This window comes from Chelonia mydas, chromosome 10, assembly GCF_015237465.2.
Source record: "Chelonia mydas isolate rCheMyd1 chromosome 10, rCheMyd1.pri.v2, whole genome shotgun sequence".
NCBI lineage: Eukaryota > Metazoa > Chordata > Testudines > Cheloniidae > Chelonia > Chelonia mydas.
This window is the reverse complement of record NC_051250.2, coordinates 13,120,546-13,137,181: the sequence shown is the minus strand read 5'-3', so window position 1 is coordinate 13,137,181 and position 16,636 is coordinate 13,120,546. Positions and strand designations below refer to the sequence as shown.

The 16,636-nt window shown below is 41.3% G+C and overlaps 2 protein-coding genes across 5 annotated transcripts in view; one reads left to right on the top strand and one right to left on the bottom strand.

The window, feature by feature from the left end:
• C10H7orf50 (chromosome 10 C7orf50 homolog) overlaps positions 1 to 16,636 on the bottom strand; it is a 193,823-nt gene that overhangs the window by 39,427 nt on the left and 137,760 nt on the right. The window lies entirely within an intron of this gene.
• The window catches only part of GPR146 (G protein-coupled receptor 146), a 66,532-nt gene continuing 57,463 nt past the window's right edge, over positions 7,568 to 16,636 (top strand). Inside the window, exon 1 of the mRNA XM_027827679.3 lies at positions 7,568 to 8,173. The gene's annotated coding sequence lies outside the window, so the exon portion shown is untranslated. The remainder of the gene's footprint in view (positions 8,174 to 16,636) is intronic.

Here is a 16,636-nt window from a genome sequence, read left to right as displayed (position 1 = left end):
GGCCTCTTGGATCTGCATACTTACAGTAAATGTGTATCTCTCCATCTTCCCTTCCCCCCCACATTCCGCACATTATCAGAAAGCTTTTTATCCCTCTCCCTCTTGCTCCCGTAAAACAACACAAGTTGCTGTATCCATGTAATTAGGTCTAAATACAAAATCCCAATCGCTGACATTTGTTTCAAGCATAACAATTTTTTCTCTTCAGTGCCATCTGAAACAAAAGCACTGTTCTCCCTTTAGACTGGAATTTATCCTGTGTTAAGAGAGTCCGAGTTTATACATCAAGGTACCTTCTGGCAGAACAACCTATAATCCATTCTGATTAAAACATGATCCACCCAGGCTGCTGTTCGAAGTTCCCAACACATTCACTATGAACATGCTAGGAATTTTATAATTCACAGAATCTTTCTAATTACACTGAGCTTTAACCCTTTCATACTAGCTTCATCGGTTTTTATAAATATATTTACTGTGGAAGCCAGGAGTTTCAGTCTTGCTAATGAAATGTGTATGCAATCTAGCTGCATACTGTACATTAGATTTAAGTATCTAAGAATGAGTGCAAGCCACAAAATCACAGACCAACATTTTCAAATGAATTTCAAAGAGCATCCCTCCCCTCAGCCTCATCAATACCCCTACTGCCTGCCCCCAAAACTGCCACCACTAAGCTCACTGTCCCCCTCCAGCCCCACCAATACCCCACAGACATCTCCTTCCCCCGCAACTAATGCCCCCATTCAATCTCCCCGTTGAGTACAAAGCATCCAAGACAAAAACCAGAATTGCATGCACAGATAACCTATTATTATAAAACGCTGGCTGAACTGCACTTCCTTGGTGCCAAAGCCTTAATATGTCATTCAATGAATGTTTGTGAAATGCTTTAAAATGAAAATCACAGTGTCAAGGCTAAGTATCATTATTATTATTTACATGCAAAGGGAAGGATATGTTAGATAATATAATACCTGTATGCAACCTGATTTGCCAAAGACACCTGCTAAAAGCTAAACATTTGTTCGGTCTGGCTTCACATATCATCCAAATTTACTCTGACTCATCTCCCTAATATGGTGCTTTCAGAGACTAAACTGATCTCAACAAGACAGAGTGGTTGGAGCTGTTCATCTGTCCCTGAACACCCCCATCCACTCCTTCCTTGCTGCAGCCAAGGCCCAGGGAAGAATGAGTCATGACCCCCTCCCTGAAATAATCACCTGCCCCCAACCTTGGACCTGCCTCTGCCTCATGCTGTCCAGGCTCTGTGACACTGCCAAGGCCCCACATTTCAATTCTCCCTCCTCCCTCATTATCATAAGCAGAAGCAGAGCAGAGGTCACCTACAATACAAGAATCTTGGGCATCACCCACACATGCACATCAGTCTCTCTCACTGATTTGGGGCAGGGCTGATGCGCATGTGTGGCTGACACAAAGCATTCTGGGTAATGTAGTTTTTATATGGGAGAAAATATTATTAAGTCGGGAGTTTTTTGGTTGCAAATGGGAGTCTCCCTGACATACAGAGACTTGGACTATTGTCTACACTACCATTTATGTTGGCAAAACTTATGTTGCTCAGTGGTGTGAATATTCCATCCCCTTGAGCAACACACATTACACAGGCATAAGCAGTCGTGTGCACAGTGCTACGTCTCTCGCTGCTCGGTGGGGGTGGTTTAATTTTATCAATGAGCGAGCTCTCTCCCGTTGGCATAGAGCGGCTACACAAGTGATCTTACAGTGGCACAGCTGCATGGATACAACTGTGTCACTGTAAACTCTCTAGTGTAGACATAAATTCTGCATGAAGCTTGGATTTGAATCCAGGTTCCTCAAAGTTTGAGGAGTGGTTCAGATGCAGAGTTTTGGTGTGGTCGCATCTTTATTTAAAGAACAACAACAAAAATAAATCATGATTTCACTTGTTTTATTTAGATTATAAATGTTTCAAGTTATCTTTTTCCACCTTTGTAAGGTGACATGGTAATTTGTTGTGCTTTTTAAAAAAAATATAATTAATAATAATAATAATGTAAATCCACATATGAGCATGTGATACATTTGTTTGTTGAGGTGATAAATTTAAAACGTGTGCAATACATTGCTTATTTGCAAAGCCTGCTCCTAGCTATTACGCCACCTTGGTTTGTGAACTCCTTAGGTCTCAGTCTAAACAAAGTCAGGCTATGTTAGCGCTTGAAAAAAAGACATCTGGAGAAAACCCAGTGGATTTTGTGATAAAGGATGTGACACTCTTCAACTTGGAGTTTGTCCTCAACTAATGCCCTGACAAGCTGTTAAGGGGCTTTTGCCACCAGGTGGGCCATATTTTAAATAAGACAGACAAAAAATTCCTAACCACTTGTGCTCATTGAAGAGCCAGGTCACTTTCTGCAAGAGTAAGGAGGGATGCTAGCTCTGATGTCTTCACCAAATTCCTATTTGGGTAACTACTTTCTGTCTATTGAAACTTAAAACGCCCCTTGCATTTGCAATTACATGCAGTTGTCTCTATTTCTTCATTTCTTCTCTTAAATTGTTTAATGGTGTTGCACTTGTTTCACTCCAGAGGTGGCTACATTTCAATGGTGGGCAAAGTGATTCCTATATATCACTATAAAATATTTCCAGATAACAATACTTTAGTAAAAAAAAGATTTCAAAAATTATGCACTGGGATAATACTATCAATATAAAAATCAGCATGGAGAGTTTGGCTAATATGTACTCTCTCCTAATTCAGTCACACTCTTTCAGAAACTGCTTCAATCTACAAAACATGATAGCAATATAAACTTTGTTGGTGAAAATGAAAACATTGTGTATATATAAGGAAACCATAAAATGGTAAGGGACTATCTAGCTCTGCACACCGATAATACAAGATGGAACAATATATCTCTAAGTCATGGCTTATAATTTGAAACAGGTCTGTAACAACCAAAAGGCCCTACACAAAGACAGCTATTGAATAGGCTTTGATAAGAGAATGAGTGGTTTCAGTTTAGTTCCTAGCTGACAGATAGTTACATTATAATTGGCATCCTTATTGGCTGACTAAGAAGACAGGCTAAGGATTGAATGGGCAAAGAGACAGTAAAATACCATCACCCTCACAGAGATGGTCCTTCTAGGACAGAGGTGGGCAAACTACAGCCCGTGGGACCCCCCTGCCTGGCCCCAGGCCCTCCCCCACTGTTCCCTCACTGCACTGCTGCTCCATGTGGTGTGGCGGGGCTGCGAGCTTCTGGGGCAGTGCAGCTGCAGAGCCTGGCCTGACCTGGTGCTCTGTGCTACGCGGTAAGGGGGCGGGGAGCAGGGCGGGTTAGATAGAGGGCAGGGGAGTTTGGGGGGGTTGGCTGCGGGGTGGTCAGGGGGTGGGAGGGTGGCTGGGGCCAGGGCAGTCAGAGCACGGGGAACAGGGGGGTTGAATGGGAGCAGGAGTCCCAGGGGGCAGTCAAGAAGGAGGGGGGGGTGGATGGGGCAGCAGGGGGCAGTCAGGGACAGGGGTTCCGGGGGCGGTCAGGGGACAGAGAGAAGGGGTGGTTGGATGGGCAGGAGTCCCAGGGGGGCCGTCAGAGAACAGGGGGGGTTGGATGGGGCAGGAGTCCTGGGGGCGGAGGGGGCTGTCAGGGGGCGAGAAACGGGGGGGGGGGGGGTTTGATGGGGAGGACGGGCCACGCCCCCCTCCCCTAACCGGCCCTCCATACAATTTTTGAAACCCAATGCGGCCCTCCGGCCAAAAAGTTTGCCTTCTGCTGTTTCAGGACACCACTGAGGAACACTGGTTGGGCAGTGTGGAGAAACTCACACAGTACACTGTTCGTGCCACAGTACCCAGTGTAACAGCAGCTTGGAACTCAGCAAATCACATAAAATACAAGGGTTGGCATTAAACCACTTCCTCTCACCAAAAATAACAAAGAGAGAAAAACATTAAAATCATACATGAATGTTTCCTATTTGGTATAACTTTCCATCCTATGCTCAAGCTAGTCAGACTTGGGCTGTAGTGGTCTGTCAGGGAGAATCAGTTTCAAAAGTCCTCAGCTGAGGAAGCCCTGCTGCTTATGAGAGTGTATAAAACCAGGAACCAACAACAAGAGCCTCCTAGTAGATCTCAGCTAAAACCCCACCATACAATCTATCCAACAGCCAGATGGCAGATCGTTTAGCGCTTCAACGATTATCACCAGCACCTTAAACTGCACTCAGAAATGAAAAGGAAACAATGTTAAGACTTGAAGAGTTATATGCTCATAGTGGCTATTTAGGCGTTGAATAAAAAACTGTGTCAACAGGAACAACCGCAGATTTACAGCTGTAAAGCAGAAGGAAGTTGAAGTGGTTGCTGTTCATATGCCCATCACTCCAGAGCCCAGTTACACTTCCATCAAAAACTAATGGCTGGAAGACCTGGCCAGTAAGATGAATATAATACAGTAAACTCAATGCAATTATTATAAGGCTACAACTATGATTAATTTTGTCCTGTCTCCCCATAACAAGAAATATATATTTGAAGAATAACCGGCAAAAAGATGTATGGTAGGTTACAGTTTTGTTCCTCATACTTCCATAGTATAAAGGAGAGGGTGCATTTTAAGATTAGCTGAACATATGGTTTTAGGTACAAGAGACTGTACTGGACTACATGGCAAACTGAAAGTGGTTTTGTTTTTAACTAGATTTTTTTCTCATTACCTGCTTTCCAGAATGACCATTAATCTAAATCTCAGGCCACCTGACACTTAGATAATACTCAGGACATTATTCTAAAGGCCCATGATCCTCGCTCACCTGCTTCAGGATTCCCACCTTTACACTGTCACTGTTGTGTGATGGCAACAAAATGGAGTTTATTAAACTTGTGATCTCTGAAGAAAAGACTGTGGCAGGGGAACCTAATTTTTTATTCATACGGGCTTCCCAGTTATTACAAATTAGGCTCTGGGTCACAACTGTCTTGAGTCTGTGTTCTTTGTTACTTATTCTGCTTGCCAACCCATTCTATGCGATGTCCTTGTCAACCCCTGGCAACAACAAGCACAAACAGAGCCAAATGGCTGCACATTTAGCTGCTGCATCATGGCCAAGAACATACAGATTTCTACTGCTGCAGAGTACTGTGTCGAGGCCACATTAGGCCATTAGGAATGTAGGAGAACTACTTGTGGCCCACTGATTGCAGTTCAGTGACCCTTACAGAACTGGAAGTGATTACAAAGAATGGGGAGGAACAGAGGATGAGGAGCAACACAAATGAGACACACCAGACACACAATGCTAAAGACAAGAAAGAGCACCACAAAATGGCATGAAAAAGGGAGGAAGCCAAATTCACCATTGATGCAGGTGGATCCAGCTCCACAAAAGTTGCATCCTTTTCTGCTAGCACACAGAAGACAACAAGGGAATGGAAGCCCATGGGCAAGGATGAAGAGACATGACAGAGTTAAAGGAAGCACCAACAAAAGTTCAGATGAACAATCTTAACATGAACAACAGCGATAAATATACTGAGGACACAACAGATTTCCCCAAAGAGGAAGATGAGAAAAGACTCCCACTTTGCTCCTAGCAGAAGCATTATACTGCCTTGGTCTTCGGTTTTAATCAGAGTTTTTCCCATTATTTTTAAACAGTGATGCCAAAAGGGGCTTGTTCACACAAGAGACCAAAAATATGATTAATTTCATTTTAAAATGAAGTCTTTTGCCACCCAATTTTAAAGTCAGAGTAGCTAAAACATTCAGTGTCTTCCCCCACACTCAAAACACCAAACACTGACAGATCTGTGGCCATTTTCCAGCTAAAACATTCCAGCACCTAAAAATATAATTTAACAGATGCAAAGAACCAGACCAATGTTATACAACTCTCAAAAGCAAGGTTAATAATGAAAAGGTTGATAGATGATTTATTAATTGAGGTTTTGCCAGACAATTACACTGTAACTATAACTACAGAGACTATGTAAAAAACCTCACAATCTTACAAACTTCTTTAAACCATTTTCTGTAGGTCACCACATTATCAACAGAGAAAGTATGAACATAAATAGCATTTTAAGTTTCAGGAAGATACAGAGAGCAGACTTGAAATCAAAGTAGCCTCCCCCTTCCCCCCCCCACAATATACGCCTTTCAACAGATGGACATTTACTTTATAAAGAAAATTGATTTTTATTCGATTTTTAGGCCCGTAATAATATTCTTAGAATCCAATAAATATTTTAAAAAATGTACAAACACTATCTGGACAAAAGAAAAAATATTTTTAAAGTGATACATTGTACAAAGAAATTAACTGTTGTTTCTTTAAAAATAATTTTCATAAAAGCTAAATTGTTCGTACAATCTTACAACTCTTGGCAACAGAAACACTGGGATGAAATTACATTAACTTGATTTGGAAAGGTTTCTATAGATGCAATTCAGGCAGAAAAACCTCAAATAAGTGCTGCATAAAGCCAGATTTAAATAAGAACAAGCTTTTGTATCTTTCTGATCCAGGAAAGGATTCCTTCAGCTACTGTATACGTGAAGGGAGAAAAAGTGCATGCGTACATACACAGAGATATACAGTATCTTCTGTATCTCTCATACACAACAGGCAGGTATCATTTGCAACTAAAATTGAATTCAGCAGGCATGCAATTTCACTGGCATCAAAACATAGCCAATTAAAAGCTTTAACTATTTCATATATCTGCATACATGTTTCTGAAGAGTACACAAAATGTTATCAATAAGAAATGCTGAATAAGAAAAAAATTTAGTAAATTTAAATTAAACAGAAGAGTTTAAGTGCACATGGGAGAAAAATATTTGCAGAAACTATTATGTCAATTAAATTCCACTAGAATGTATGTTCCTTTAAAGTGATCTGTACTGAAACTGATCACGTTCTGAAATATGAATTAGTATTTTATTTCTCAACTTCTATCAGTCATACTGCAGTGTCATTATTCTGAACACAACACAGGCCTAAGGAACAACAACAAGCAGTCTTGCGAATGCAGCTTTGCTTAGCCTGTAACTATGGCACTGACAGGAATCTGTACATATCTGCAGTACTATTTTACTTATTCCCTTACCATGGTTTGCTTAATTAAACCAGCTCATTCTGATTAAATGGCAATGCAGCAGAAGACAGAACAAGGTCAGAAAAACATTTTTACCCGTTTATTTGGTACTCAGATTTGTAAAATTACTCCATCCTCTGCTAGCCGCCCCCCAAAAGAAATAAATTAACAGAATGGTTTTTAATAAAAGGAGCCTGAGATTGTTATGGAAACATTTGAATAAACAACATAGTATTCAGCACTTGCATCATCTTCAACAAAGTTATCTCTTTAAGGGTGCAAATAAAATTACCCCAAATATTGAACAGCTTCAGACTTAGGAAAGGTAGAAACAGAGAATAAGATGTTTTGAAGTTCTTGCTGGAGAAGAAAACAAGAGCTTGGTCTCCTCCAATGAAAGAAGTACCACAGAGAGTAGGCAAGTTGCCAGGCAAGCTCGGCAGCGTGACCACACTGCATTGAGTTTCTTTAATGAAAGCCAGGAAAGAACACATTACACAGTGTTTCTTCTGAGAGCTAGCTAGCCTCCAGTGATTGAAATCAATAAAAACAGTCGGCATGGGGCCCAGTGGGGGAAGAGAGAAATCTCTACTACAGCATTCAGTTTGCTTTCCACTTTCTCCGTCTTCCTAAAGTTAAACTTTGAACACCAAGACAAACTACTTCATTTTCAGCATTCAGAAGATTTTGAGGGGGTGGGGGGAAGACAGTGTTTTAATTTTCCTTCAGCTTTCTGTGCTCCCTCTGCTCTCTTACGGAGTTCAGAAAATGAAAGGGTTGTTTTTAATTTGAATCCTGCCTGGAAGAACTTCTACAGACAAGTGCATCATCCTACACTTCAGAAAAGGGATGAATTTTACAGTGAAAGGATGTTAAGTGGTGAAAGAGAAAAGAAAAAATGGAATCTTATTCAGCAAAAAGTACACTCACTGGATAGAACGTCAACCACTGCTGTGAAAGCTTCTGAAACTGCATTCAAAAGAGTAAGACCAGTACAATACACAGTCTAAAGCAGCTGAAACTTATAAAAATACATGCTCAACGCAAAAGACAGGATCACAAGGAAAATAGAGGGTAAGTTGGAGCTGTTTTTAATGATTCGGTCTCTCAAGTTTGAAATCAGCAATGCACATTTCCACTGTAGTTTCTATAAAAAGTTTTAAGTGTTTTCTTGTTAACTCAACTCTTTGAGGACTGAATATTTAAAGTTACATACTATTTAAGCAATATGATTTATACCATTTTAAAATTCTGCTAGGTCACTGACCTTCACAGAGAATTATCAAATATCCACAGAATATATTTCCTTGGGTTTTTTTGTTTAGTTTTGTTTATTGACAAGGTACAATCAGGCCATTACGCAACTCCACCCACTCCGTGTTCCATGCTCTCGGAAGTCTGTTTGCTATTTTAATTATGGAACACTACAGAAACCACAAGCTAAAACTGAACTGAATTTGAGAAACTGCCAGGAATGAAGCTCTATTATGGTAGATATGTATTTGTTTGACTTATTTTACAGAGCACTTAATCACCATAGCAGCTACACTACATGCCTAAACTGAGTTCTGTGCGCTGATTTAAAACATAAATTATAGCAAATTGTATATATGTTGGTTAGTCTCAACTGACATCAAAGTGTACATATAAGGTATCTCTTAAAGGCATTTCTAAATCATTTATTATTACACCCAAGGTGGCTTTTTTTTTTTTGGGTTGGTATATTGTTTGAAAAATGTTACATAAGTACATTCACCACTTAAACATTCAGCCATAATAATTGACAGAACGTTTCACAGGGAGATACTAGCAGAAAGTGGTACAGATAGATTACTAATGCAGCAAATCCTTCTACAAGATTTCAGTAATTTTAAATAAAATTTTCATTTAGATTAATGAGACTATGATAACAGATCGATCCTGACCACAGCAAGGATGAGCAAAAATACTGAGTGTGCAGCTTCTTTCATAGTGTTCCAGCAAGCGCAGGAGAGCCAGAGTGCCTTATTGTGGGGGTATTTGAGCAAGACCACCATACATGCCCTGTATGCTGGCTAGCACTTGCTGGTGACAGCAACATATATGCTGACTTACTGCAGGTGGGATGGGGGAGGAACTGGGTTCCTCTAAAGTCCCCTGAGGAATGTGTCGTGTGGGCTGGTGCAATAAGTATCCGCACCTCCCAGCACAATCCTGTACGTTATAGAGGGAGCATGCCTGAATGAGTGTAGGGGTGGAGGATGGGAAGAAGAGACTTTCTGTGCCTCCGCACTTGTGCTCCAGCTGGCTGAATTCATCCCTGGGTGCCTTAAAACACGCTTTCAAAGCAGGGAACCTCATTTATGTCAGGGATGAATTTTAAGCAATACTACATGATGGGAAGAAGCTCACTCTAACTGTTGGAAGCAAGTGAAAATTGAAAGTTTGTTTTTTAAAATTCTTTTGGTTAATTTTATTAAGCTAAGAAAATTACACTGGTGACAGTTTTAAAGAGCTGTATGACATTCTAAATTATCTTTTATAATCTTCTTAAAAATACAAATGTTTGACTATCCACCTTGAAGGACGATTTCTTAAGACAAAGTTAGGTCAGGTTTAGGTCCCGGTCATTTGTACAGTCATATTTTTGCATTCAAATGAAGTAACTATATGTGCAGATTAGTAGCTAGGTGTGCTATTATCTGCTTTGCTTGCAGAGCTGTGGGATTTTGTTGGTGCAACAGGTGCACGCACATTGTGCAGGTGCATCCATTGTTCCTGCTTTGGAAATCTGGTCTCTTATGGCCACTTCACTGTTTCCATTACATGGAAATACAAAAGACATTCAATCTTGCAAGTTACCAGACTAATAACAGAATTTGGTTAAAGTCTCTAGAACTGAACTGAGGAGCTGTTATTTTTGCACAAGTATCTATTTAAATGTTTTTAAAGCACATATTTTTTCAATCAAATGTTGGAAATAGCTGAGGTAATAATTACTGAGGTAGCAACACATTTTAAAAATTATTTTCATTGTTCCAATCTTCAGCACTGTATACAAAAAAAAAAAAAGATACTTGGCAGAGCAGCTGGTCAACGTATAATTAAGTGACATCCATTAAAAATAAAAGAACAAGGTTACATACAATTCATGATAGTGACAATACTGCTAGCTTTTGACATCTGCCCAGCTACCCCAGATTCCACTCTTTCCCCTAACCACTCATCCAAATATGCTTTCCTTTGTCTTGTCCTTTGCCTCTGTAGGCCACCCTGAGCAAATGACAAAACCTAAGGTTAGGGGATGTTGGCAGTCACTCCCACAACAAGTGAACTACCACTTTTTCTACTACTCTTACAGCAAATATGCAGAGGGGCCTATATGCCACGTAAGTCCCACCTAAGCCTTCAAAATAGGGCTTAAGTAATACAAGTGGCTTGTGTCAGCCTTCTGTTTGAGGTGAATTTCACATACCCCTCACCACTCTTCTCTTAAGTAGAAGGAAAAGAAATGGCCTCTAGCTCTCCGAAAAGTCTAAGGCCTGCTCTACACTATTGAGTTAGGTTGACATAAGGCAGCTTATGTTGACCTAATTATGTCAGTGTACACACTACAGCCTTGCACCCTACTACACCGACATCATAACTCCACCTTCACGAGAGGTGTAGGGCTTATGTCAGTGTAGTTAGGGTGACGAAGTGTCCATGTAGACACTGTGGGTTACTTACATTGGCTGTTGACTGTCATTCTTGCTCACAGCTCGGCTGTCATTCCTGGGCGGGTGGGGGGCTCCAGTGAGAGCCTGGCTGCCCCCAGGGCTCCCCTCTCTGAACCGGGCTGCCCCCAAGGTCCTGGCACCCCGCTCGGAGCCAGGCAGCTGCCGGGAGCCCGGGTGGCTGCTGAGTTCCTGGTGGGGAGCCAAGAGCCCAGGTGGCTGCCATGCTGCTAGCAGGGAATGGGGAGTCTGGGGGTCAACTGGGCTCCCGGCAGGGAGCTGCAAACGGAGTTGAGAGCCTGGGTTCTCAGCCTCCCACACTGCCCCTCTGCTGTCAGTGGAAATGCTCCTGGTGAGGACATGCACCACCGACAGAAGGATGGTAGCATAGACATGAACCACCGCAGTAATTACCTACCCATTTAAAGAGCTAGGTAAACAGACTTGGCTGAAACATAATATCTGTCTATACTGAGTGGAGAAAGAATGTTTTAGACTCTTTCAGATTAACATGATCCACCACTTCTTGAATATCATAAAACTTCTGGACATCTTGGCCCAGATCCTCCAAGGTATTCAGGCATCTAGTTCGCATTGATTTGAATGGGAGACACTGAAATACCTTTGAGGATCTGTGCCCTCCTACTTATACTGGTGGTTCATGCTGATGGCATGAGATGGATTCAACTGAGCACTTTCAGTTTGTCCAGTGATGTCATTACACAGCGGAGGGATTCGAACTGATTGGTTTTCTGTAATTTATTTATTTCAATATACAGACAAGCTGTAATAAAAAATGGTTAGAAAGGGCACAGTTTTCTTCTACATACTGAAAAGTTAATGAAGGCATGAGACTGTAATTATTAAATGAAAGATGATGGACAGTTTTCTCTAGGCAAGATAGGTTTCTGCAACTGCTGTATACAGAGTCCCGATATTTCACTTAGGAAGAAATGAATTGTTGTTGTAAAAGGTAATGAGTTTCGCATTTTTGCATACTTTTAAAAAAGTATCTACTTAATTATTAATCTGTCATCATTAGTCTCAGCTCCAGAATTCAACAGAATATGTAACTAGGAGAAATTAGTGTTCTGGGATTCATTTTCTACCTTTATCTCTCTAACTGTACATCCTTCCACCTAAATTAAGAGAAAGGATTACCTAATTGCAGAGTGACAAATTACTAATTTGAGAGAACCAGGACCTCTATAATTTGATTTAGTAGGGACCTTTAAATAACTGTTGAAATATTCTATCATTTATTCCTTATAATTACTATACTTATATGTACTTCTATTTGCCATAGCTCAAATATCAGACAAAAAACCAAAATGGACAAAAAAACCCAAATACTGTGGGCAATTTTACATTATGGGAATTTATTTTTTCGCACAATTAACTTGTTCTATAACCTCCCAATTCACTATTCTACATCTCTGATGTAAATTCTCACAGTAATAGCTAGAATACTGTGGACACAATTGTCCATTGCCCAGCACATTCAGACCAGTGCAAGCTTTGCAAAAAATCCTACCATTGTGAACTGTACCATTCAGAACTACCATACTCACCTTGCACACGCTTTACAACAGGATAAATGCCTGCCTGTGGTCCAGGGAGATGGAGAATTGGGGGCCAATTTTAATCAAAACAAGGAACTACTGTGGGACCATGTTCCAGCATTTACATTTGACTTTGAATATGTCTAATAATAACTGGATACAAGTGATTCAGCCTCTCTCTGCTAATTTTTCTGTGGACGCGTTCTGTGCTCAAATGTATGTGGTTTCCATGGATTTCAATGGGAACCTTGTAAGCACACCTGAGACCTTGGAAATTTAAACTCAAGAAAACAAACACAGCAAAAACTTCTGCTTATGGCTCATGCACTGAGCAAGATTTCTAAGAGTCTATACTAAACTTTCTTAGATTTTCTAGCTTCCTCTGGATCTGTTACTCTCTCATCCAGTCCAAAATTATCAACTCCAAATGGTTACATCTTATTAAAAGAATGATTGGTGGCAACTCTATAGCTAATGTAGACTGAATACTAGGCTGCATTGGTTTCAAAAAGAGATTCCTAGACATTTCAGGACCTGAGTAAAAGCTCCATCTCAGAACAGAGGTACAATTCCTGCCTTCTTCCATGATAAAAGAGGTTTCTCTTTGAGGAACCTTCATATGAAACTGCTTTAAAAACATCAGGACAGTAATAGAAGAATTGAGTTATCTTCATATAGAATTTGAACAGATTATGTACTTCTGTAGGGCACTCATAAGCTATAAGAGAAGGCCTCCTTGAAGGTCCTCAGGAAAAATATATCCATTTTATTCTGTATTTGAAATGCATTGGAATTAAAGAGTAATCTGTTCCCAAAATACCAAATTTCTCTATTAAGTCTTTCCATGTTTTCTGCTCTTGCTAGCTCTCTGATAACTGTCTGTGACACTAACCTGAAAACTCTCCACGTTTACTATATAGTACTAGAACACTAAAATGACATCTGTTTTTCATAGCATCAGGTGTACCTTCATTATGTTTCTGTGAGGCAAAGCAGAAAATTGAAAACCAATTATGATTTAAGACCCCAAATTAAAACCTGTCGACTGTTTAGTAAAAATACTCAATAAAACTTGTTTGCCTTTCAACAGACATAATGAAGTAGTTTGCAGTGTTGTTATAGCCGTGTGGATCCCAGGACATTAGAGAGACAAAGTCGGTGAGTTAGTATCTTTTATTGGAAGAAGAGCTCTGTGTAACTCGAAAGCTTGTCTCTTTCACCAACAGAAGTTGGTCCAATAAAAGATAGTCCATCTATCATCCATCTTGCCAGTCTAATGCCTCTGAAACAGATCATTTTAAACGCAACTAGCATAAAAAGGATTTTAAAAACAGAGACAAAACAAAAAACAAATCAAAAAACCAAAACCACCCCCCCCACAAACCACAGAACCAAAAAGAGTCAGTCTTTTTCAGTTATGCTAAAACTTATTTTATCCTCAAATGTCTTCTACCTCGCTACAGTACATTTTTAATTTTAAAAATAAATATTAACTGTTTAATTCACAAGTATGGAAGTTATGTCCTGATTTCAATTTGGAACATCCTATTTCTGAAAATTAATCTTTACACCTTTGTTTTCTTTCAACTCATAGCTCATACTAGCAACAGTATCAAACAAATCCCTAAATGAATACTTACTACGCAAGGGGAAGAAATGTATATTGTAATAATTTTATGTATTACTTATTATTTGCATTGTGATAGCATGTAGGAGTCATGGACCAGGGCCCCACTGTGCTAGGCTGTGTACAAACAGAGAAGAAAAAGATGGTCAGTGCCCAGAGAGTTTACAGTCAAAGCATTAAACAAGACGCAACAGGTGGATACAGACAAAAAGATGGAGGAACACATGAAAACAATGAGACAAAGATGATCAGCATGATAGGCAGTGGTCTCAGCACACCAGCTCCCTATTCTTCGTTAAGTTTTTTGTAGGCATCACAGCAGAGTTTAATGAGGAACTTGAAGGAGGTTACTTTGCAGATATTTATGGGTAGCTCCTCCCAAGTATGAGCAGCAGCATGGCCGGTGGTGGAGGGGGAGGCGGGGAGCACATAGGTGCTTCTTAGAAAATTTAAGCAGTGGGTGCGGGAGGCTGGCATTATGGGCTGAGAGAGGCAAGAGAGTCGACATCTTGATAGTGGATGAAAGCTGAGAAAGGCTGTATGCTGTGCAGAAAAAATAAGCAAGAGTTAGATGTAGCATGGATGTGAAGACCTAGAAGGAGGCCCGAGTCAAAGATGACGCCCAGGTTACAGGCCTGAGTGACAGGCAGGATAGTGGTGTTGACCACACTAACAGAGAAAGGAGGTAATGGGGCGGGCTTGGGAGAGAAGATTAGGAGTTCTGTTTTGGCCATGTTGTACTTGAGCTGATGGCTAGACATCCAACAGGAGATGTCAGACACAGGCATAGACTGTAGTTTGAACAGAAGGAGACAGGTCTGGAGTAGAGAGGTAGATCTGTGAGTCATCAGCATACAGATGGTAGTTGAATTTGTGTTTGTGGACAAGATTACCCAGAAATAAGGTGTAGAGGAAGAATAGAAAGGGACCAAACGCAGAGCCCTGTGTAACCCACAGAGAAAGTTGGAGCGTGGATGAAGGGGATCCTCCAAAGAACTCACTGAAAGAGTGATTAGAGAGGTAGGAGGAGAACCAGGAGAGGCCAAAGTCGCTGAAGTGAAGGGAGTACATGATTTCAAGACATGGTTGATAGTGGCAAAGGCAGGGGCAGGTTAAGGAAGATGGGAATAGAGTACTGGCTCCGAGATTTAACTAGCAAGAGGATATTAGAGCCTTTGGTGAGAGCAGTTTCAGTGCAGTGCAAGGGGTAGAAACTAGATTCGAGAGGGTCTCGGATGGAATTGGAGGGGAGGAACTCCAGACAGTGATTGCTGACACCATGTTCAAAGAGTTTAGAGAGGAAAGGGAGAAGAGAGTTGGAGCAGTAGTTGAAGACAAGCCCAAGGGAGAGTGAAAGTCATACTGTATTTTGTCACTCTTGGAAGAAATTGGTGAGATCGTGCGCAGAAAGAGAAGTGGCGGTAAAAGGAGAGCAGGGTTCAAGGAGTGAGTAAAGACGGTGATGAGGCAGCTGGGGTGGTGAGTGTGGGGTTCAATTAAGCTGGAGAAATAGAGTTGTTTAGCAAGGAACGTGGCATAGAGAAGTGGCAGGAACAGGAGAGAAGAATCCCAATAACCCCACCAACATCTGATCCATGGAGGGGCATGTGAGAAAAGGAGAGACCTCCACAAGAGACAAGAGAGGGCAGATGCACATGCAGTGTCTGATGAAGGGATTCAGGTCTCTGTGAAAGCCAAGAGACAGAGGGAGTGAGACAGAAAGTGGATGACTGAAATAATTTGAGAGACCGAGAGGGCATTTTAGATACAGCAAGAAAGGGGAGGAAGGCAGGGAGGGAGGAGGATAGGCGTTATGTTAGGAATAGTGGCAGGAGAGGGGTAGAGGTGGTGGTAGAGACAGGTGTGGGAGGTGGAGAGGGTGGGGATGGAAGGAGCTCCACAGTTGGGGCAAATGTCATCAGAAGTCAGCAGGCAGCAGACGTTGTGCTTGTGGGATCTGCATTTGTGCTGGCGGGAGGAGAGGGGAAGAGAGCAGCTGGGAACTGCTGGGTGGTAAGAGGGATGGGGAAATGGAGCTAGTAGGCGGTAGGAAGGGGGAAGGATCTATGATGCAGAAGAGGGGTGTGGTAAGAGTCACGGGGGAGTGAGCAGATGGACCAAAAGGAAAATAATAGAAGATGTTATGAAGGTAACGCTAGCACAGCTGTCCTTCAAGTAGCTGGGGATGTGTTGCCTCTTCCTGCTAGGGAGGGAGAAAAAAGAAGCAGGGCTGCACCACTGGGAAGTCTGAGGGGAGGGGACCAACGGGAAGTGGAGCAGCTCACCAGTGCACAAGTTAGAGCAGTTTTCATACCAAATAAACCTCACGTTTTCAACAGCATTACATAAACATTTCTTCTTACACCAAGGAGACAAACAAATTATTTCTGGATCATATCTATTTGGTCTTAAGTGATTTGTTTGTTCAATTCTTTTCTTCCTTTAGATGATGTCCTTTGGCAGCCTGAGCTATTATTTCCTGGATCACAGGGTTTAACTATTCAGCAAATGCATTGACATCTTGCCCAAAGAAAACTGCAAAGCAAATCCAGGAAACACAAACACTAGCAGCCAGGGAAATAACTAGAATCCAAGTGGAGTTCTAAGCTTTTCTAGCTGTCTCAATTTCTCTCTGTAGTGGCAAGATGCTGGC